The following is a 21,673-nucleotide window of genomic DNA, read 5'->3' as shown; positions in this document are numbered from 1 at the left end:
CACCGCATTCCACCCCCTTTTAATTACAATAATAATAATAATTTCCCAAGTGTATAAAGCTGAATGCACACAAGTTAAATGTGCATGTTTGGGGCTTACTGCGCCACTGCGCCCATCTAATCTACCATTGCCTGCCCACCCCCATTTTCATACTTCAAGGGGGGGAGTGCTACTTCCGATGGAAATCAAAGTATGCTCTTTGCTCCAGAACTGTCGTTTCCCCCCATTGGCTGACTAAGGCTGCAATCCTAACCCTGCTTACCTGGGAATAAGCTTCTCGAATTCAATAGGAATTACTTCTGAGTATACACAGTTAGAATTGTGCTATAAGGCTGCAATCCTAGACATACTTACCTTGTAGTGAGCCCACCTTGAACACAGCAAGGCTTATTTCTGCTGAGATACCTCCTTGTTTAACTGAGCATGCTTTCTTTTATCAAATGAGAACTCTACCTATTTTTCCATATTTCCCATGCAGGCAGAATTGTGTGTCTGAAACAAGATCAAACATGTGTTTGATACTAAAAAATATACACACGTGTGGTGGAAGGGCTTCTGCAGGAATCAAAGACGATGACAGGAGGTGTGTGTGTTGCCTTGTAGAAATGTCTCTTCATTTTGCCACCCTTAACTTCCCTCACTCTGAAACAGGTGTGTATTTTACATAACAATAATAGAAAGAGCCATGGCTCAGTGGTGGAACTTCTGCTTTGAGTGCAGAACATCCCAGGTTCCCAGGTAGAGCTGAGAGAGACTCCCTGCCTGAAACCCTGGTGAGCTGCTGCCAGTCAGTGTGGACAATACTGAGCTACATAGACCAATGGTCCGACATGGCATAGGGGAGCTTCCTAGGTCTTGATGACCATTAGGGGCGCTAGTGAGCTATCTTTCAACGCTCTGTGAAAAATTGCAGGTGAAAACTTTATTACCCAGTATCTGTGATTATAGTTTATTTTAATAAGCTTGCTGCCGAATGATTTTTGTTTCACTGGCATGTCCATATTATTGCTGCAGCCTGCAGAGGATATCCGTCTCCTCTGTACAGCCTGCACAACTGCTAACAGGGACTAAAAGGGTGATCTATCATATAAAACTGCTGTTTAAAGCGCAAGACCAGGACAATTCAGTTCTTCCCCCGCCCCCGTCAGTTGATAATCTTAGGATTGGCTGCGGGTGGAGGAAAGAGAACGAGTGAACGACTTTACATTGTTGCAAATGGAACTCTTATTTCCTAGGCTTGCCATACGTCAGGAAAATTCCTGACATGTCCTAGTTTGTGGGTGCAATAATTTTTTTGGGCGGGGGGGGGGAATTGCCGAATAGGCCAAATGTCTGGGAAAACCCGGATGTATGGCAATGTGTGATGGAAAAAGCAGTGGAAACAGCTCCAAAATCTTAAAACTAGGATTTTTTGGGGGGTCTTCCTACAAAAAGCTCAACAACTTTGCGCGTGTCAGGAATTTTATTCTTTCCTATGCAAATTGCAAGCCAAAATAAAGGGGTGGGATCCAACTAAGGACTGCAGGCTCGTGTTTGTCCCCCGCTCCCTGCATTTAAGGGCACATGCTGCCGCTCTGTTTGGTGCTTAATAAAATAATTCACAAAGCACAAGTGGGTCACTGGTAACAGATTTTTTAAACATGGAATTTCCCCGGGAAAGGGTAAATCCGGGTTAAAAATTGTGTGTGTGTGTGTGTGTGGCGGGGGAGAGATCTTTCCCTGCCAACGAGGACGAGGACGCTACAAAATAAATGCATGTATAATGAGCACCCATTTCATAATAAACCCACTAATTTCGATGGCCAGTCAGCTTTCACAAGGCGCTTTGGGTCCAAAACCCACCTGGGTTTAAACCTGCGACCTTTTGCATGCGAAACAGTTTGCAAGCTTTGCTCAAGAAGTCCTTCTCTTCTGGGGGGGTGGGTATTTGCGGGGTGTCCCCAAAGCTCCTACAGACGTGCCTCTTTGAGCTCTTCTGCGGCAGATTCCCTTGTTGAGAGCAACCCAAGGGGGCGGAGCAGACGGGAAGGAGAAGCCTGCGCCCCACCACCTCTGACCCCTCCTTCCCCACCCACCTCCCTCCCCAGCCTCCTCCCCTCTCGGCGCGTCATGGGAGGCGGCGCCCGGGCGCATCAGCTGGCAACGAGCGGCCGCCTCCCCGGCCTGAACCAACAGAGCCAGGATGGCAACGGTGCCGGCAACGTCCGGAGCCGGTAAAGGGGAGTCGTCGCCTGCGGGACCCCGAGAGCTGTGCTGAGAAGGTAAGGGGCGCCGGCGCACCCCCCGCCTCGTCCGCCTTTCCCGCCGACGGCTCTCCAGCCAGCGATGCAGCCTCCGCCGGCGTCCCAGGCACAGCCACTCCCGGGCGGCCTGCCTTGCCTCTGCCTTGCTTAGATAACCTTGCCCGGCCTCGATCCCACCTGCTTCTTCCTTTCGTTTGCTTGTGTGCGCGCGCCCCCTCACCGGGTTTTGCAGCTGCTGTGATTTCCCCTTTGTTCTGGTCTTATATGTTTGTGTGTGTGTGGCTTTTGTAATACGCTGGTCCCGAAAGCTCTTGAATTCGCATAAAGAGGAATTCGCCTTTTCACCCTCTCCATCCAGGACGGAGGCTGTGTGCTGTATATCAAAAGGAAAGCCCCCTCCCGTTCCCCGCACTTCTGCTCCCCCCTATCCGTTCTGAAAACCCACCTTGCGTTGCCAGCATACAAAGGGCTTCCCAAAATGCTCTTCCTCCTTGCCTCCCTCCTTTCCCCTAGGTAATTTGCTTGTTTCCTGCCTGCCCGCCCTCCTACGAGACATCTCAATTTCCGTGGAGCACCGCTTTCCTCCTCTGTGCTATGTTCGTGTTTCCTCCTGCTGCCCAGAAATCCCCCCCCCCGGTGCATTGAGGGGGTGCAAAGGTGGTCGTCGGCGTGCAAGTTCTCCCCTCTCCCCCTCCCCCACGGGCGCCCTCGCTTTCAAAGAGAGGGGGGTGTATGTTCTAAGCAGCGCATGAATCATGCACCCTTCCCTATGACGTCACACCCTCCTCTGCTCGTGAGAACCTCATCCAGGGATGGGGTGTCGACACAGTTCCTTGCTACCCAGGTAGGACCTTGGGGGAATTGGCTTAGCTTCCCTCTGTCTAGATTCAGGTAGGATGGCGGGGCCTGCTTTGCTCTGACACAAAGGCAGGGGGAAGCCAGAGCGCCTGTAAAGCTGGCTGGAGCTCCTCCTACAGGTGAATCTGCTCCGGCTGTTGGGGCTGGGGCTGGCCTGTGCCAGAGGGCCAAAGACTTTGGCTTGGATTGTAAACAAAGCAGTTCCCCGACTTGCAGTGCAGGCTGGTGCATATGGGCAAGTGGGGCAGTGCCCCAGCAGCCTCACTGTGCTCTCAGCCAGCCTCTGCCTGCCTGCCTTCGTCCTTACCACCAGGCCAGGGGTAGCACTAGGTGTCAGCTTCCTCTCCTTTTGCCTTTCTTACTCCTTTTTTTTCTATTTTTTAAAACCATTTGATAGTTATTAACAGCAATGAACAAAGCTACTCTGGGGTGAGGGTGGCTGCAAGGATCAAACCATAATATCCTGTAAGAAAATATGACTTAATATAAAATTACAACATTTCCTGCCAGAAAATCAAAACCTCCTTGAATTTGCATTCATGGGAATTATTTTATTGACAATATTTGTACAGGGCAACCAGTTTCCCCAGAATTTATTTATATGTTCTCTTGCAGTTCTTAGATATGAGGTTACTGTTGCCATTACAGCCAAATCCCAAACTTTCTTTAAAGCTGTTCTTTCCAAGAAGGGAGTAATGCAACTTTCAAGTTTTGAGCCATTAACATCTTTGCAGCTGGTAACAGATAAGATGTGAGTTCCTTAGTTCAGCAATATCAATACTAACTCAAAGGGAATTATTCCTCTTTATTGCACTTTCTCCAGTCCCACCACTTCACCACTGAAAGTAGCTCTGCTGAGGAAGAATATAATATTTTGAATAGAGGTATAATTCCAGTTCTGTGTTTGATATTTGTTTTGGGTGGGAGGAGAATATCACTTCTGTAAGGAAGAAGGATTCTCCGGGAGGTGGAGTAGCTGGACTATGTAAGGTACGTGCTGGAGAAGTTTTATTCAGGACCATAACACTTGTGGAGAAGGACCATCGCTCATCCCTGGCAGCTTCCATTAAAAAAGATGTCACAACAGCAGTTGATGAGAAGGACTCTTCTCTGCCTGGGAGCTGCTAGACAGATTTGACAGTCCTTGGACAAATAGTCTGAGCTGCTATGAAGAGCTTCCTGTGTCCCTAGAGTTCTGCCTGGACCCTGGCATCTGCTCTTAAGGTCAGGTGGTTGGCCACAGTGGCTGCTTCCAGATGGGAGCGGTTGGGTGGCGTAATGGCAACAGAGTGAGAGGAATAGACTGGGTCACAGTGTCCATCTAGCTCACTATCCTCCCTGGCAGCAGTTCTCCATCTCTGGCAGAGGTTTTCCACAACTTGACTGCAGGCCAGGTGCAGCCCTATTGGCCTCTCTGTCTAGTCCACTGGCCTTTTTAAACTTAAGTAACTGCCAGGATTTGAACCTGGGACTTCCTGCAACATAAGTTCTCTACCACTGAGCTATGGTCTTTGGGGGTGGAGTGGCAAGGTTCAGTGGTAGAGCATTTGCTTTGCATGCAGACGGCCCCAGGTTCAATCCCTGGCATCTCCAAATAGGGCAGGGAATGTTCCCTGCCTGAAACCCTGGAGAGTTGCTGCCAGTCAGTGCAGACAGTACTAAGCTAGATGGACCAATGGTCTGACTCTGTATACAGCTTTCTACCTTCCTTTCTCCAGGTCTTTCTGTTCAGATCTTTCAGCAGGAGCATAACTATTCTTTATTCCAACTAGACTTGTGTAGGAGAAGTTTCTTGGGGAAATGGGTTCCATGTTTCCTGACCATATTCTTGTGCAACTTCCACTCATTTCAGTGGGGATTTGCAAAGCAGAACTTCCAAGTGGATCAGCTCCTGTGTTAGCAGGAAATGTAGTCTTTTTCTTCTTCTTTTTGCACTTTGGGCCCTGGAATGTTTTGTGCTGGTTGCCTCAATATCTATAATGCTAGGGCTCAGTTCACATCAGTGAATGACTCTGAAGAGCCTGTGAAAAGCTCTTTTCTCACTGCTGAGTAACCAAAGCCTGCCCCCATTCATTGGAGATAATAGGCAGGGAGTCTGAGGGTGAAATTTCTAGACAGTTTTGAATTTCCATTGGTTTCCCTGTTTGGAAACCAACCATGATTCTTACCTGGTTGTAGGTTTGGTGACAATGGTGTTTTTGGTCCCCACCAGCATTTATTAGCTTCAAAGGAAACACACATGTATCAGGAATGGGGAATTGGTGGCCTTCCAGATGTTGTTTCTGCAACTCCCTTCATCTCAGGCCAGGACAGCCAATGTGTATATGTGTATGTCTGTCTGTCTGTCTATCTATCCATATGAACTTTGCTCCAGTCTGGTAATATTAGTTTGCACTTTGTCTCTCTTTATTTGAGTTTAAAATTCTAGACTGGAATAGCAGAGGTTATTGCAGAAAGCCCACCCCGGCCCAGAGATCGGCTTATCTACCTTGTTTGTCTCCTGATGGATCCAGGCCAGGCGCCTCTGTGAGCTTAGCAAATGGGGTGGGGTGGAGAATGGATTGGCACACCCTGAAGGCTTCAGGTTGAGGAGACCCATCCCCAGAGAGCCAACACTCTGTCGCTGGGTTCAGTGGCTTGCACAACTGAATAAACACTCCAGGAAATGTGAAGAGGGCGTTGATGAAAGGATCAATATTTTAACAGCTAGAAAATTGGGCTCTTAAGAGGGAACAAGTCCCTTGGGAATAAAAGAGAGCTTTTGTCAGGAGAGGAAGGTGGAACGTGGTGTTTAACTAAAGGTAACGTTGGGCCTCCTCCTTGTGGGATTCATTAGGATGCAATAGGTCTCTGAATGAGGTCACTATCTCTCTCACACAATGCGCTCTGAAATGTCAAGTGTCTTATGCCATCTGCACTCTTCCAGGCTCTTCCACACAGCCTTGGTTTCGTAATTTCCAATAAAACCCATCTCAAATGTGCCGCCTGGTCTGGAGCCGTGGTTTGCATTGGCGCTTATCATCACCACCATCTCCTCCTCCTCCTCCTCTGGCACAATTTCCCTTTTGCCTTTTTACTGCAGGTTACTCCAGGGCGAGTTATCTTGATACTGCAGTGCACAGTGGTTGGGGGAGGAGGAAATGTAGATTTCTGCAGTTTTACTTTGGAGTTCCGTCTGCTGCAAAAGCTCTTTCCTTGCGAGCAAGCTAGGCATGCAAAAGTGCAGGGAATAGAAGACTTCAAAGCCACTGGAATTCAAAGCATCCCAGGGAGACCACAGAGAATTTTCCAGGTTGGTACTACAAATTGAAATAATAGGTCAGGAAATACTCATTTTGTAAAGAAGCTGTGCAAGGCAGTTAACCGGGTTTTTTTTAATATATAAAAAAGCAAAATAAATCAGTTCCAACAACACTATAAAACAATATCCAGAGAAGTAGCCATGCCAGTATGTGTAGCAAAAGCAACTAAAGAGTCTTGTGATGCTTTATTGACAAATTCATTATGGCGTTAGTGAAGGGTCATTAACCTTTTTGGGCATTTTTGCAAACTGGAGAAGCTGTTGTGAGCACACCACCCACCACGGAATGCCTCTCTGGGTACATGTGTGCTTTCAGGCACCACACTGGCAACCCCTGGCATAAGCATTCATGAACTCAAGTCTAGCTCAGGTGCTTCTCTACCAGGCATTTAATGCAGAATTGCCGTGCTTTGTCCACTCGTGTCTTAACTTCCCAGTGGTTCTTCCAACTTTTCTTAGACTGCAGAAAGTCAACCCCCCACCTCACCCCCACGCTGAAGAATTGAAGGGTAATTCAATCTCCACAGATGTGGATGCCTTCAGCTCTATTTTTCTGTCGTTTTGTTTTAAGGGTGGGGTTTTGGTATGGGCAGGGACATATTGGGAAAGGGAAACTTTTGATATGGGCAGGGACATACTAGAAAAGTTAATCTATCACCACGCAGCCCACATTCCTTGTAACACTTCCAGTGGGTAACATGTTACGACATTTAAATCATCATTTAATTTAATAGTTGGTAATTGATCTTATCATTATAATTATCACTAAAATGCTTTTCCACTTTGGGTGTATGTATGTATATATATATTGATGTCATGGGACCTTGTGGTGAAGGACAAGTTAGAAATTGAATAAATTCTTTGTCCAGGCCACTTCTGGATACAGGGGCCACAACATGAGAGGCATTTCAGCAGAGACTGGTCAGCCATTTCCCAGGGGTAGTGCAGTTGTACCATACCCTCCATTAAGATTGTGTGCAGGTAGCTTTCGGCTAGATGACCCCCAGAATCACTTCCAACTCAAATGCGATCATCAGCACTCTGAATTACACCTGAGAGCACATGGTAGATCTCTTAATGCTGATAAAACAAGCTTCTTCTTTTTTTAATATAATGGGTCCCTGTCAGTAATCTGTCTACCATATTCTGAACCAGCTGACGTCTCCAGATGCTGTTTGGGTATTTGCTGAAAGCATCATTCTGATACTCTGAAAAAGAAATGAGCCAGTGATGATAGAGCAGTGAACTGAATCTAAGGTCAAACCTGATTGCTGGGTTGTCTGCCCACCCCCACCCCCCAGCTGTCTAGACCTGAGTTACATCCTTTAAAAATACAGCGGTTGTGCTTGATGTATTGTTTTGGAAATTATAGTATGCAGAGTGATAGATACAATTTCCCCTTACATACTACTAGTGGAAAGCACCTGGTGTGGCTCAGAAAGTGTCATTTGCTAGTTTCTAGGGGTGTGCACACCTGACTCAGGGTCCCGATCTGGAGCCATGGACTGGCCCAATCTGAATCTAGGTCAAATAATTATTGGGAGAGGGCCGTTGTTTAATTAGGGTTTTATAAACCCCATATGGAGGGTCTACAGTTTCCAAACAAAAACAGAAATCAGTTTCTCCACCAGGGAACCTCGTTGCCAAACGGGGCAACAGTATCTGAATGCATAGAGAATGGATGGACAGAGAGACAGGCAGGCAAACCACTTTCCAAAATACGTAATACTTAGGATCAATGGATGTGGAATATTCTTTCAGGGTATGTTCACAGCAGAGAGAGACTCTTATATGCGCAGAGATGGGATGGAGCATACCTATGGGTGAGCACATGATCACGAGTGACGCAAGTCTGGAAACAGAATGATCTGCTCCTCCCTAGCAATAACATATTTAATACACCATGCCATTTGGTCCTGAGTGGCAAGCTCTTCGGTGTGAATTCCTGACCAGCCCATCTGATTCTGCAAGAGTTGTGACATTGATTCCAGTCACGTGGATGGGTCCTTTGAACACGTAGGAAGCTGCCTTATATTGAGTCAGACTATTGGTCCATCTAGCTCAGTATTGTCTACACTGACTGGCAGTGGCTGTCCAGGGCTTCAGGCATGGGACATTCTTCCAGCCCTACCTAGAGATGCCAGGAATTGAGCCTGAGACCTTCTGCATGTGAAGCAGCTGTTCTGCCACTGAACTATGGGCCTTCCTTAGTATGACATCAGTGATTGGTGAGCTTGCCAGTAATAGGCAGGCTGAGGATATTCTTTTAAAAAGATCCTGGAAAACACCAGCAAATATGTCTGGGAAATTTCAGCAAGTTGTTTCAGGTTTCCCTTAAGATCTCCTTCCCATTGGCCTTAGAACACCTCACCTACTTCTCTGCGCGACTGACGGTTTTAATCTCTTCCTCCTGCTGTCAGGAGATTTCCAGATACTACTTTTGGAGTGGCAATTATTCATTTGCTGTCCCTTTTAAACCACAGCTTGTGTGCATGTGTTTGAGAGAGAGAGTGTGTGTTTGAGAGATATGTCATTGGATAATAAGAGTGTTCAGGAGAACATTTTATTTCTTCCTGGATTTGTTCCCAATTTTATTCATAATGCAAGAGTGTAAGTTATACCAGACCTAGTGAATACCTTCAGGGAATGGAGGAAGATGTATAACTTATTTGTTGATAAACCCCTGAGATAAACCCCTATTCACAATCAAGCAGGACGTAAATCTTATTAATTGAATAAATCATTTTGATTTCCTTCTCTTTAGCCTGCCTGCCAGTCCCTGTGTACATGCAGTTATCACTCTTACTTTTCCGAGTTGCTGCACCAATGTCAAAATCTGGCTCAGAACCCATCTGCACCTACAGATTCACATCGCTAACATACTGCTTTAAACAGTCATGGCTTCCCCCAAAGAATCCTGGGAGCTCTGGTTTGTTTTAAGGGTTCTGAGAGTTGTTGAGAGAAACATACACACCCCTTATTTCCCTCAAAAGAGCTATAGTCTGCAGGATTCCCTAGGAAGAGGGGCTGGTTGTTAAACCCCCTCTGGGAATTGTAGCTCTGGGAGGGAAATAGAGGTCTCCTAGCAACTCTCAGCACCTTTAACATTTTGGAAACCCCTGTACAGTGGTACCTCAGGTTACATACGCTTCAGGTTACAGACTCCGCTAACCCAGAAATATTGCTTCGGGTTAAGAACTTTACTTCAGGATGAGAAGAGAAATCGCGGGGCAGCGGCGCAACAGCAGCGGGAGGCCCCATTAGCTAAAGTGGTGCTTCAGGTTAAGAACAGTTTCAGGTTAAGTACGGACCTCCGGAACGAATTAAGTACTTAACCTGAGGTACCACTGTATTGCCGAGCGTCTCCAACAGTAACCACACTGTGCCATTTTCTAGTTAGCTACATCTTCCTCTTTTCTCATGTGGGCACTGGGAGTGCTTTCATTGCTTCTCACTTGCTGGATCAGGCCAAAGGTCCCATCTAGCCACAGCATCCTGTTTTCACAGTGGACCACCAGCTGCGCCAATGGAAAGCCTGCAAGCAAGACAACAGAGCTCTCTCACATGTGACTATCCTCGTGTTTCCTCTCAGGAGCACAAAGCAGTGCATGTGGTTCCAGGCCTGTGCAGAGAAGGCAGGGGCAGCTGGGTATACTTGCACCGGACCTCAAAGGGGAAAAGCTAGCTGGGTGCCCCCGCCAGACTTACGATATCAGGCCAAGAATTAGACTTCCTCCTGGTGCCTCAAACAAGCTCTGCACAGGCCTGCGTGGTTTTCCCGTTTAATCATCACAACAGCCCTGTGAGGTAGGCTAGGCTGACAGGCTGTGACTGGTCCAGGGTTCATGGCTGAGTGGGAATTGATTCTGGATCAGTTTGCAGTTCTTGCTGAACACTTTCCTTGGCGCCACATTATTTGAAAAGCCTATTCCCTTTACAGTTTTATGAGTACAATGGTACCTTGGGTTACAGACTCTGCTAACCCGGAAGTAGTACCTTGGGTTAAGAACTTTGCTTCAGGATGAGAACAGAAATCGTGCAGCGGCAGCGGGAGGCCCCATTAGCTAAAGTGGTACCTCAGGTTAAGAACAGTTTCAAGTTAAGAACGGATCTCCGGAATGAATTAAGTTCTTAACCAGAGGTACTACTGTAACTATGTAGTGTCCTGTGTGGCTCTAAGTGAAATTTAGACAGCAGTAAAGATGGAAACTGATTTTATTTTCCCCTGAGAGGGAGGGATTGGCCTCATCTTATCTTTGTTGACAGGTTATATGCAGGTTTCTGTCATGCTCCAGAAACCTACAAAACCTGTTTGACCGGCAGGACAGAAAGAAATTGTGTCCTTAGTGGAAAATTCTGTCTGTCCATCCGTTCATTGCTGTTGCTTATATCCAGCATAATGGACCTTGATGATGGAGTGTTATGCTAGCAAAACCAACTCTGCTGGGGAGAGTTCACACAAAACGGCTAAAGAGCTATCTCTGAACCAAAAGTCCTCCTGCTGCTTTTTATTCATGCCACATACCAAAGCATGCAAGCTAAGCCTGGGATGGAGGGAACCTGTGGCTCTCCATATATTTTTGGGAACTGCAACTCCTATCATCTGTGACCGGTGCCCACATTGTCTGGGGCTGATGGGAGTTGGAGTTGAACAAAATCTAGAGCACCACAGGTTGCCCATCCTTGATCTAGAGCTTTGGTCTCTGTAAACAAATGGATTTAAATAGATTCCAGATCCTAAGTCTCTCTCTCTGGCAGATGTTGTGACTGTTCATCATTGCTTACATCTGGGGTGTTAACAGTTTCTGTCCCACACATTGTAATCATATAACCAATCGATCACTGTGGTCTGCAGGTGAGGGCTTCCTGCAGATGCCATCTTATCAGGACGTCTGCTCCACACAATGTAGTAGGAATTGGACCTTTAGTGTTGCGGTACCTGCCCTTGGAAAATTAGAGGCGTGGAATTTTTCAGCAAATACTGAAGGCATTCAACAAGCCTTTTAAGTTGAGATCTTTCCAAGACTGCCTATATATTGGAATTGTTTTAAAGTTTATCTCCTGCTGTTTGCTGCCTGGGGCTCCTTTTAGGAGGAAGGGCAGGATATAAATTTAATACAGAAATAAATGATTTGGTGATAAGGGACAAACTCCCCCTGTTTTTAACCATATTATTGTTAAGAGAGCCGGATGAGAGAGCTGGAGAGGGTGAGGGAGCCTGTACCTTTCCTAAGGACTTGGCTCTTTAGGCAGAAGGGGAAGTGTGTCACTACAGGGTCTGTTGCCGAAGACCAGAGAGGAAGTCTCTAGCAAAACCACGGGAAATTGACTCTCTGCCTCTTATGTGGCAACCGCATGGCTCTTGACTCTCCCAAGCAGATGTGTTCTTAAAAGCAGAACAAAGAATCCCTGTTTTCCTTCTGTTCCAGAGATCTTGAGTACAATGTGTACTAACTTGTTGAAATTCCCCAGACATAAGTGATGTCCCTCCCATCATATTTGCTGGAGTTTTCAAGGGTCTCCCTGTAAAAGAATGTTTCTACCTCTTCAGCCTGCTTGCTGGTGGTGGCGGCAAGCTCATCTTACGCTGGTGTCCCAATGCAGAAGGCCCAAAGCTCTGAGATAAGGGCGTCTGCTTTGAGGTTTCTTCAGCAATCAAGCAGTGTATCAATTCTATTAAATGAATAAATGCAGAAAGTCCTGGGTTCAGTCCCTGGCATCTCCAAGGAAGAGAAAGAAACCCAGAAGGGCTGCTGCCAGTCAGTGTGGATGGTACTAAGCCATATGAGCCCAATGGTCTAGACTCATTGTAAGGGCAGCTTTCTATGCTTGCACTGACCCCTCTTATCTGTGCCACATTAAATGCTCTACCTGTACCCTGTTAAATGCTCAAGGCCCGTGGGACTAAAAGGGGGAGGGAGCAAAATAACCCACGGTACACAAATGTTGCTAAATGACTCCGTTATTTTCTCCTTGGTGGCTCTTGGTGGCTTGTGAGAGGCTATCTGGCCTCAGGGTTGCCTTTGCCTTCCCAACCCCTAAAACTTGACAGGAAGTGGTCCTGATGCTGCTAAAACAGGCAGAGATGAGGTTCCCATGATGCAAGGCTGTCTGGTGTAACCGTTCAGGTCAGAATCCCAGCTTCTCCAGACCTTACGGCTGCATCAAAGTGAGCTGAAACGCTGCCTTTTTTGCAGCCCCAGTTCCTATGGAAACGGTGCATCAGAAGAGCGAAGAACGTGGCGAGGGCTTTAAAGGAACCTCTTGTCTCTCCACAAGCTGCTTTTGAACTTGCTTGCCCTCCTTGCAATGCGATAGCTTGGCAGCAGAGCTCATCTGTAGCCAGCCATGTGGCTGGGAACTCATATTTTGTGTTTTAATGTATTTTTATTGATTTTCAAGATAAGACTACAGATATGAAGAAGAAGACCGCTGCTCGGTCCCAGCGCCTGCCAACCTAGCAGTTCGAAAGCACCCCCGGGTGCAAGTAGATAAATAGGGACCGCTTACTAGCGGGAAGGTAAACGGCGTTCCGTGTGCTGCGCTGGCTCGCCAGATGCAGCTTGTCATGCTGGCCACGTGACCCGGAAGTGTCTTCGGACAGCGCTGGCCCCCGGCCTATAGAGTGAGATGGGCGCACAACCCTAGAGTCTGTCAAGACTGGCCCGTACGGGCAGGGGTACCTTTACCTTTACCTTTACCTTTATGAAGAAGAAAAGGCATATAACCAAACATTGGTGTAGCTGAGGATCTAATGCAGTATTGTTATATATAATAAATGATCTCTCTCTTTTAAAAAGCTATTGTTTTGACTCAGCTGCACAGGTAACAGAGAGGAAGTGGGACAGTCATCAAAAGTCTGTAGGCATAATCTATCATGTTCACACAGACATGGCTATTTCTGGCTAAGAGATGTACATATTTTGATCCATGGTAGATTGAATGAAGTCCTTGCAGCTTTGCTTTACCCTGTTTCAGTCTGAATGCTGTCTTTTCCAAGATTGCTATATAGATCAAATGCTGTGTAGAGAAATGGTCTAATTCCTTTCAGGGAACACATCTTTTGTGATTTATTTCTAGCGCAGAATAATACAGTGCTGTATGTCCTTATGGCAGCCTTTGGATTTCTAGCTATTGCATCGGTGTGTTACTGATGCTGAGAAAGCAGAGCTTACACATAATGTGGAGAGGCAAAGGTGAGCCCAGAGGATGGCTATGAAGGGCTAAGGAGAGGTGAACTATTCAACATGTGCAGTGCACATGTGTCTCATTCCTAGTGGTGCTGTCAGGTCAGGACTTTGTGTCCTAATCCACAGGGGTTCCCACCACTGTAGTTAAGTGATGGCCCAAGCAAAGGGAGGCCAGTCATTCCCAGGGGGGCAAGACAAGGCAAGATCAGCACCTTGGAGAGGGATCATGGTATGGGTTTCAGGACCACAGCCGGTGAGTCTGCAGTTGAGACATAAAGTAGATGTTGTCTCAGCAATGTCCTGTAATAACTGGCAGATCTTTATCACATGATTAGGTATTCAATTGCTAGAAGCCCCAGCTTACCTCATGAATACTGAATACTTGGTCAGTTAAAGGGGCAGTACTTTTCCCTACAACTGCTGGATCAGTAATGAGAATCTAGTGGCAGAGGGGTCTCATTGGGGAAGAAGAGAAGGGCTTCAGGATCCCCAGCTCCACAAGGGACAGACCAGGGAGTGCGGATCCATCTCCTCTTTAGGGCTGACAGAAATGGAAGACTTTGCCCATGAGAATTCCTGGTCAGGCGTCTATGGAACTCTGCAACAGAAGGTCAAGTTTCATTCAGCATAATGAGCCCCCCAAATGTGAAATTGTACACATTACTTAAAAACATAACTATGTTTGGCAAGTAAGCTGTATATAAATCAATAAATAACAATACCATCTAAAGAAGTAGGGAGTCTAAAATTACCTAGCTGCAGCACTGCTCTTTTCTCTAGCCTGATCTGTCCCCACTGTCCCAGCTGGTGGGTCCATAACTCAGTAGTTGCCCAGGTTTCGACACATGGCATTTTTGGTTAAAGCAAGTGTGGGGAATCTCAAGCCCAGGTCCCAAATGCAGCCCTCCAAATTTCAACCCTCTGGACCCTCACAGCCTCCACTCCCCACCAGTCCTTCTTTGAGCCTTTTGACTGGCTGGAGTGCATTTCTAAATTGCAATAATGCCTCTTGCTTGTTTGGATAGAGATTGGAGAAGTTTGTGTCTGTGTATGGCTGTGTAGAAACCTCTGACTACATGCAGAGATGCATTACATACCCACAACAGCAGCACCAGTGCATGACTGCTTTTATTCTAAAAGGCAAGTTTCTAGTCCTCAGTCCTGCAAAGGTTAGCTTGATGAAGAGACCTGCATGGGTGGTTCTTGTTAGGTGAGCTGCACAGGAAAGGATTCTAGCTATTAATACTGAGGGTTTTACATATCACTTAACCTCTCCTTGTTACTAGCAGAACAGATTATTTATGCAGAATAAATTTATGCATGTTCATGTGCATAATGAACCAAGGTAACGGAACTCAGGGCATAATCTGGGTTGCTTTCCTATGCATGCCTTTTGAGCCTCAGGGCTGAGTAGATGTGATGTTAATTGTGTGAATTCCACACAGAGGTTGTGGGGGACAGAAGGAGCAGAATCGGAACCATGGAGGAGGGAGAGTCTATTCCTTCCACCCTGTGCCACAGTCCTGGTAAAAATGGCATCCCTCTTTGCATTGAGAGGAAACCTCCATTGTGGAAATCTTGGTTATTTGACTCCTGTTGTCACCAGGGGTGGAGCTGTTCTTGTGATGCTACAACCAGGGTGCTGCCACAGAAAAGGCTCTTTTGTGCATGGATAGCTGCTCTTTCTGCTTTTGCTTCTTTGCCATGGGAATCTCTTCATAGATCAAATCAATTCAGGCTGCAAAGACCTGCAAATCGTTGCCTTTTTAAGTGGGTGGATTTGTCTGTTTCAGTTTCTCATTTTTCCAATCTTAAGTAGAGTTTTCTACATTTCCACATCAGTTTGCAGTATAAAATAAAGTCCTTATGAAATTTCACCAGCATTATAGTATACACACACACTTTTTTTTTGCAAACCAGTTTTTCTTACTGTAATGCTTTTTAGTATGTTACTTTCACAGATATATGCATTTTTATGCACTCTTTACCCCTATTCTGTGCATATTTGTACACTCTACTTAGCTGGAGAACTGCATTATAAAATTCAGGTAAGTGCAAATTTCAAAGAATGTCTGTGTTTCAGCTAGTGTGTTATTTCAGGAAGTGAAAATTAAATAGGTTCACCTTTAAGTGCAAACCATTGAATTTCTTTCCCCCTTCCTAATCATGTCTAAAACAGGGGATGGGATGCATTTTTGTGCATTCTGCTTTCAGCATTTGGATAAATGTGAATTTTAAAGGATGGCTGTGTTTCAGTTCGTGTTTTGTTTCAGCAAATCTGGATTCAGTAGGTTTGCCTTTAAATGCAAACTGAATCAAATTCCTCCTTCATCCCTTGTTGCCTCTGTAGCATCCTTGTCTTGCGAAAGATCAGAGATGGTGCTTTGTTAGCCTTTCATTGATTTGTCTGGTTTCCTTCGATGCTGTAAGCGTGGGCCTCTGGTGGTTTGAGGCTTAAAGTGAGATTATGGCGGTTTTGTCTCTGGAAGCCCATCTCTTTGATGAGGGCATTTTTGGTTTTCAGACAAGGAAAAGGTAACATTAAGGCTTCTTGTCGGTTCATGGGTACCCACTTAAATCAATAAGAGGAAAGCTGTCCTTTGTGTTGTGAAAGGAGGATAGCAGAATTGTCTGATGTTGTGGGGGGGCCTGGGCAAGCTGCTATTCCTTTATTTCCCTTTAAGTTGACAACTTCTCTTCCTGCAGCAAAGATGAGGCTATTTTGGTTTTGGGAAACAGGTAGAGAGGGGGAGATGCATGAACGAGATAAATGAGCTCTCTCACTCACTTTTTACAGCACCATTCCATTTCTTATGAGAACTCCAGAAATAGCTGTGCTGAGGTCTAGAATACGGGTGGGGGGTCTCAGCCCCAGAGCCAAATGCAGCCCTCCAAGCCTTTCTATCTGGTCCTTGGGACCACACCTCCTCCCTAGCCACTCCCCTTTGTCCCAGGCCATACCTGTCCCAAAGCCCTGCTTTGCCCTCCTTGTGTGTTCTTGCCTGGCTGGATTGTGTCCTCACACTCTGATCATGCCTATTGCCTCCCTGGTTAGAGGACAGAAAGTGATGTGTGTAGGAACTAGCCTACTGTACAGAGGCACTATTTACATTTGTTGCTCTGCCTATGTTTGCCTCTGGCCCCACCCACCACTGCCACGTGGCCCTGGGTTGCCCAAAAGGGGATGTAGTCCTCAGGGTGATCAAAATTCCCCATCCCTGATCTGTAATGTTGGACTTAGTGCCAGTCTACATGTTTAGAGAAATTGCATGATGTAGTCCTCCCAAGACTAGACCATTTCAGATGGTTGGGGTTCATGCTTTAATACTTTCCTGTAACCATGTTCTTAAAAAGAAAGAAAATAAATCCTTCTTGAATGCTGAAAACCTAAGGCCTGGGGCTGGATCTTCTGTCCTGGGGATTTCCCCCCAAAAGGTAAAAACAGTCCCAGGGCAAGAGAGAGTCAGAATGGGACTGTAACATTTGGGGAAAGGTGGGTTTGACTTTCCCCCTTTTACCCCTTGATGCTGCTTATTTGCTCCACAAGGGGGGGGTCATGTTTAGGGGTAGCATTTGGCTCAGAAGGTGCTGTTGGTGAATTTCTGCATTTGGTGTCCCTTCAGGGTTCCACTTTATCCCTAAATCAGTGCCTGGAAGTGGCCATGGGCTGGGTAAGGGCCAATAAATTGAACAGAGGAACAAGACAGAGGAACTGTTGTTTAGCCCTGCCCCATGAATCCTTCAGAAGTTCAACCTTAAAAACTCTGGTGGATTTTTGAGGGATGTTGTCACTCAGCAGCATGGCTCAAAGTGAGATGATAGTGAAACCAAATTAAATTATGTCTGCCTGAAAAGAAGTGGGATGATATCCTCATCCCACCTCAATCATGAAAATTAACCACTGGATCGACTTCAAAATGGCCGCCCCTTGAACTCTCCCGACATATCAGCCAAGTCTGCATCAGAAGGTGCTTTAGGGCAGGCCTCACATCCCTTCCTGGCCTTGAGATCTTGAGCATCATCTTCATTGTATTCCCTGCTTAGAAAATAGTTTCTATTTATTGCTCTTTTAGTTTTTCTATCCCTTTTTGTTGGTGAAAAAATAATGTGGGAAGGGTGAAGCTTGCCTCTGGCACACCTCAGGGGACTGTATCAGTTTCCGACTGGTTAATGACCTGCAAAGTCCTTAGGATTTATAACCCCTTAAGTACTTGTTATGCAAGAGCCTTAGAATTATATTCTGGGAAAATAAACACTGTACTCAACCCACAGTATGCTGAAACATAACAGCTGCGAAATAGAAAAATTATTTACCCCAAATGTCTTTAGGAAGATTATGGAAGTCGTCATGATTTATAGTGAGAGACCAAAGCACTTGACTTTCTTAGGCCATAAAATAGCTATACTGGGATCAGGAAAGGCTCTGGTATTAAAAATGTGAAACAATCAAAATTAAAAACTTAGCAACCTGTCAGTCCTGGCAAATGTAGTGCATGGGTGCTAAACATTACCTGCTTCATTTATCCCATTCTCCTGCTCCACTGCACAGACATTTTGAAAGTATAGCCGAACTTCAAAATAATAGATAAAATACTGCTGAGCAGGATGCGGGTGGCGCTGTGGGTTAAACCACAGAGCCTAGGACTTGCCGATCAGAAGGCTGGCGGTTCGAATCCCCACGACGGGGTGAGCTCCCGTTGCTCGGTCCCTGCTCCTGCCAACCTAGCAGTTTGAAAGCACGTCAAAGTGCAAGTAGATAAATAGGTACCGCTCCGGCGGGAAGGTAAACGGCATTTCCGTTTGCTGCTCTGGTTTGCCAAAAGCAGCTTAGTCATGCTGGCCACATGACCTGGAAGCTGTACGCTGGGCTCCCTCGGCCAATAAAGCAAGATGAGCGCCGCAACCCCAGAGTCGGCCACGACTGGACCTAATGCTCAGGGGTCCCTTTACCTTTACCTTTACTGCTGAGCAGATGCAAAGTTTTAAAGGCTGCTGTTACCACAGAGCTTTTCCCATTGGTGTTACTTCAATCAGTTTTTCATCCCTCAGTGGCTCTTCCCTTAACCTTTTTGTAATATTGCTCTTATTGGCAATATGTGTCACCTGAGCGGGTGTTACATCCATGCTGTGGATTTGCAGTCTGGTAAGAGAAAATTGCATTGCATGATTACAGTACATTATTTAGCCTTGCTTAATTGCAACACAGTGTCACAGGCTTCTGGGCTAGGGTTCAAAGTACTCTGTTTTGTAGACATCTGGTCCAATTTAGACCAGTTAGTTGCACAGGTATTGCCAGTGCACATGGCTTTGCTTGAGCCCTTGCCATTCTAAAAACTGTGTTTTGCCTTTCACCCAGGATCTGTTATCTGTCCCACCACTCCAGAAAGGTGCACTTTCAAAGGGATCCCGACTGGTGCTGCCTTTCCAAATTTCGTATCGCTAGGAAGTAGCTCTTTAGCTGTTCTCAGCTGAGCTGACCCAGGCAGCATAAATAATAAGATAAATGTTGGACTTTGTTCAAACAGCCTCTTGTTGCTTATTATGCTATTTAGCATTAACCTTGCAGGTGCAAGAACTATTTGGGTAAGTTGTTTGCATTGAAATTCTACCCATTCTGTGCAGACTCTGCTAATTCTCCAGTATGTACTGTTTGGATGAGTGAAGATCAGCAAGGAATTAGACTACTGGACTCTACCAGACTCTCACAGTTTTGGGTTGGAATTCAATCCTATCCTGGCAAATTCAGGTCACATAATGCATTTAAAGCACTATGATATCTCTTTAAACAGTCATGGCTTCCCCTAAAGAATTCTGGGAGCCGTAGTTTGTTAAGGGCGTTGAAAGTTGCTAGGCCACACTTCGCTCCCAGAGCTATAATTCAATTAGTTGTTAAACCACTCTGGAAACTGGAGCTCCAGGAGGGGCATAGGGATTCCCCAACAACTCTCAGCACCCTTAATAAACTACAGCTCCCATAATTCTTTAGGGGGAGCCATGACAGTTTAAAGTTGAATCGTAGTGCTTTAGAAGTTTGGTATGAATGTACTCTCAAACCGCACACTTAAAACAAATACAGTGGTACCTCGGGTTAAGTACTTAATTCGTTCCGGAGGTCCGTTCTTAACCTGAAACTGTTCTTAACCTGAAGCACCACTTTAGCTAATGGGGCCTCCTGCTGCCGCCGCACTGCTGGAGCACGATTTCTGTTCTCATCCTGAAGCAAAGTTCTTAACCCGAGGTAATATTTCTGGGTTAATGGAGTCTGTAACCTGAAGCGTATGTAACCTGAAGCATATGTAACCCGAGGTACCACTGTATGGAGCTCTTGTGAAAGAAGCCTGCTCGTCTAAAAGACTGGATTTTGTGCAATAAGGAAAATGATGGGGAGATGTACTAGACAGGGATAAGACTTGCTTGATGCAACATCATCTGCTCTCCTTACAAATTGGGGTGCCTGCTCATTAAACAGGTTGTCTGAAAGTGACCTTTAGCCCAGTGGCATCAGACGCTGCTTTGCAGGCCAAAGATCCCAGAACAGGTAGGAGGTAATGGCTGCTTCTAGAACAGACAGTACCGGAGGTGGGCCAATGCAGCTTCCTATGTTCCTGTCACCAAGGGACCTGTCACAGACCACGAGTCCTGAGTGTGTTGCCAAATCGGTGCAACCAGCACCAGCAGCATAGCTAGCCGCTCAGGCACCCGGAGCGTCGCGTGCGCCCTCCGCCCAGGGGCGGGACAAGCCATCCATTGAGCAGGGTGCACTGGGGCAGGGCGCTCTGCATCAAGCTTCATCACCCCCCCCCCAGCTGTAGGGTGGCTGAGGGAGAGGCGGCAGGCAGATGCAAGCCCCACGCTGCCGTTTTGGACAGCGTGGAGCCTGCAGGTGCCCAAGCCACTGTATCACATAGCCCATAGCTATTTTGTCACCCCCTTCAGGGATGACACCTGGGGCAACCTGCACCCACCGCACCCCCCTTCCTACACCACTGGAGACCACCTGAGAACTTCCTGCCACAAAGCATTTTACAGTGGTACCTCAGGTTAAGAACTTAATTCGTTCCGGAGGTCTGTTCTGAACCTGAAACTGTTCTTAACCTGATGGGGCCTCCCACTGCCGCCGCGCGATTTCTGTTCTCATTCTGAAGCAAAGTTCTTAACTTTTTCTGGGATAGCAGAGTCTGTAACCTGAAGTGTCTGTAACCTGAAGCATCTGTAACCTGAGGTACCACTGTATAATGTTCCAGGTGTTGCAAAGAGTATTTTCTAATCTGCAGGACACTACACAGGTGAAGACAGAGGTGTTGTTTGGAGCCTATTCTGCCCAAGCCCTGGGCTGTCTCCTCTCACTCAGAAGGAAGTTCTTAGCCTGCTGTGTTTCTTTCCTCTTCAGTAAGCTGCCCTAAGCTGACTTGAAAGACAAGAGGGCGGTTTCTGTTGTTATGGAAAGGCGTAGGGGGTTTCTTTTCTTCTTACAACAGATAATTAAGAATTCAAAATAATACTTGGGTTATTGTAGTGCATAGGATCATAGGAAGCTGCCTTATACTGAGTCAGACAATTGGTTCATCTAGCTCAGTGTTGTGTACACTGACTGGCAGCATCTCTACTGGGGTTCAGGCAGGAGACATTCTCCCAATCCTACCTGGAGATGCTGGGGATTGAACCTGGGACCTTGTGCATGCAAGGCGGAGGCTCTGTCACTGAGCTGCAACTCTTGCCCCCTGTGATGCTGGTGTTAGATGAGCTTGCCACTAGTAGGCCAGCTAAGGATGTAGCAACACATGGGCCAATGCCAGTATGTAATTTGTAAAATAATATTTATATACCACTGTATCATAAAAATATATCATTGTGGTCTACAACGTATAGTTCCTACACACTCCGTGATGTGGCTTTGGGGCCCACAAGAGATTTCCTTGCTTCAGGTACCTTTTTAGGGAGCGAGATGTTTTCATCTGTTTTTTTTTTTAAAGTAATATTTATTAAGAGTTTAAAGATTACAAAAAGAAGAAAAAGAGTTAAACAAAACAATACAATACAATACATGAAAAACAAAAAACACTACTTATCTTAACAAAACA

The 21,673-nt window shown here is 46.2% G+C and overlaps 1 protein-coding gene across 1 annotated transcript in view; it reads left to right on the top strand.

The window, feature by feature from the left end:
- Positions 1 to 2,122: 2,122 nt before the first annotated feature.
- The window catches only part of ABCA3 (ATP binding cassette subfamily A member 3), a 69,455-nt gene continuing 49,904 nt past the window's right edge, over positions 2,123 to 21,673 (top strand). The window contains exon 1 of the mRNA XM_053364148.1: positions 2,123 to 2,261. The gene's annotated coding sequence lies outside the window, so the exon portion shown is untranslated. The remainder of the gene's footprint in view (positions 2,262 to 21,673) is intronic.

Source organism: Podarcis raffonei, chromosome 14 (assembly GCF_027172205.1).
Source record: "Podarcis raffonei isolate rPodRaf1 chromosome 14, rPodRaf1.pri, whole genome shotgun sequence".
NCBI classification, from domain to species: domain Eukaryota; kingdom Metazoa; phylum Chordata; class Lepidosauria; order Squamata; family Lacertidae; genus Podarcis; species Podarcis raffonei.
This window is presented reverse-complemented; position numbering and strand designations above follow the sequence as displayed.